The following is a 2,535-nucleotide window of genomic DNA, read 5'->3' as shown; positions in this document are numbered from 1 at the left end:
TGGGTTTGGACATATCCCATTTCTAGTAAATATTCGGTTAAAGAAGATTATAAGAATGGGCAACGAATTTTTCTCCCCAATATCTCGTTTGGTTTCAACTTTTGTCTGTAAAAAATTTGGAAGTTGTCTATTCTTCCTCCATTCCAATTATTTTTGTGGAGAATAATTAACAACTTCATTCCAGTAAAAAAGCTCCTTTTGTCTAGAAGATCAGCAAAAACTCTGTATTATATGCAATTCGGAAATAGAATCCTCAAGTCATCTGTTTATTAATTGTCAATTTGCTCAGGCAGTTCTCTTTGGAAATCCGCAGAATCTTCAATTAACAAATATTTTCCAAAACTATTGGGATTCGGGTATCCAAAATTTGTACAACATAATTTCCGATTAGTCTCTTTTTATGCAAGTGTTAGAGTGGATAGCTATGGCATGCTATTACATTTGGTATGCTCGGAATGAAAAGTCTTTTAAAAATAAGCAAATTTTACCTTTAACAATTTTCAACCTGGTTAATCATACTTTCCAACTGTCCATGGGTAGTTTAAATGTTACTGAATCTTTATCGAACCATCTAGTCGAAAATAAATTTTCCCTTGTTATATATCAAACTACTGAGCTCATTGTTTTTACTGATGTAGGGAAAATTTTAGACTCCTTATATAGCTATGATTTTATTATCTTATCAAAAAAATTGCCTGTCTGAAAATCATTGGAGGTCGGACCTCTCAAGTTACTTCTGTTATCCAAGCTGAATTATTTGTCATTATGCAGGTTTTAATGAAACTTCAAAGTTGGAGTTTTTGAAGAAGTTTGTATCTGTTTGGATGCCCAACAAATTATAAGGGCTCTTGAGAAACAAGTGGATATCCCCTGGACTTGCCATTGGCTTTTGTCTACGGCCAAGAACTTAATGTTAAACTGTTGTAAAGTTAATTTCTGCTATGTAAATAGAACTTTTAATAGACCATCCCATGAGGTATCCCAAATAGTTAAATCTCACCTATCATCTTCTTTTGTATTTTCGGATTATCTAGACAGGATATCTAGGGTTGAGGACTTTGTTATGCTTTTTATTCGCTAATATAGTATTTACCTTCCAAAAAAAAATGTACTGGTAGTTTTCCTCCCGTGTAGGCGAAGCATTTTCTTTTTTATTGTTTGTTGGTTTTTAGGTTTCAAATTCTCAACCATTTAAATGTGGGGTTATTTAAAGTACGTTTAGCAATGGTAAAAAAAATATCTTACTATTTGAAAAATTACTTAAAGTATGGTTAAGATTTTTGATAATGGACATTGCGGCTAAATATTAACGGAAAAAAGCAAAATGCCAAATTTAATACTTTTCAAATTTTTAGAACAAAATCCAATTCATAAAAAATTTTAAAAATCATAAGAGAGTCTAAGGTGTGTATACTTTCTCCACCAACTACGGAAAATCCCTAAATAACTTTAACAGTAGGTTTGCATAATTTCTCCACCATCTTTCTGTATTCTTCTTGATTGCTCCAAAGCGCAGCTGCTTGGGTGTGGCTGTGTTTGGTTCTCCAAGCAGACTCTGGAATCAGGATTGATAGCAATCATAGCAGTAACGTTCTCACATCATATGCAGATTACCATTTGTCCAGAAGGGTGTCTAAGCAAATGTTGTCATAGACATCCACATTGGGATGGACGCAACTGATATCGAATTTCACCTTCGGAGGCTTGAATGGATAATCAACCGGAAAGGAAAGGGAGAGCTTGTACTCTGTTCGTTCGAAGACTGTACCGTATGTTGTCTTCCTCCGGAAAAGCAGATATGCCAGGATCTCCGCTTGTCTAAGAACAAAAGAAAGAACTAAGATTGTCAAAGCCAACATAAGAGGACGTTAGAGGTGTTTGGAAGTGAATTTGAATTTGGGTCTGAAAATTATTTTCAGATCTGAAATAATAAGACTTGGGCCAGGCGTTGAACGCGTTCAAATGCGTTTCAAACCTGGTTCAAAGTCCAAAATACCCTTAAAAACATGTTTGCCTTTCTCCTTCTCACCGTTCATCCTCTCCACTTGATGCAGTGGCTGCAAGTGACTCCTCTGGCGAACTAGTGGTGGCGAGTTCCGACTTCTCTCCCTCTCCCTCTATGGTTCCGTAGCTTCTGTTCACTATTTTTCATTTTTGATTGCCACTACAACTCTTGATAGTGGCGGCAAGTGACTTCTCCGACTTTCAGCTTTCGCTCTCTCTCTCTCTCTCCCTCTTCCTCAATATTATTTTGAATTTAATAAATTATTTTTATGAAATAGTACAAGTTGAACTCAAAATTACCGAATAGTCTAATTTAGAGGTAAAATTAGTGAAATTCAAATGCTTATAGTTTGATTCAGTACAAACAACCTTTTTTATTTAGAGCTTCTAAAAAGTCAAAAAACAATTATGTCTCTTTTCAGTTTTTAGACACTTTTAATATCTTTTTAACTTTTCAGATTTCAGATTTATCAAATGCCACCTTAGTTCTTACTGATGAGGGGTGATTTGGCCCTTTGCTGACCTGACGAC

The sequence above is a fragment of the Nelumbo nucifera genome, chromosome 2, assembly GCF_055504915.1.
Source record: "Nelumbo nucifera cultivar China Antique chromosome 2, China Antique-T2T, whole genome shotgun sequence".
Classification (NCBI taxonomy): Eukaryota; Viridiplantae; Streptophyta; class Magnoliopsida; order Proteales; family Nelumbonaceae; genus Nelumbo; species Nelumbo nucifera.
The sequence above is the reverse complement of the archived record's forward strand: the minus strand, read 5'-3'. Positions refer to the sequence as shown.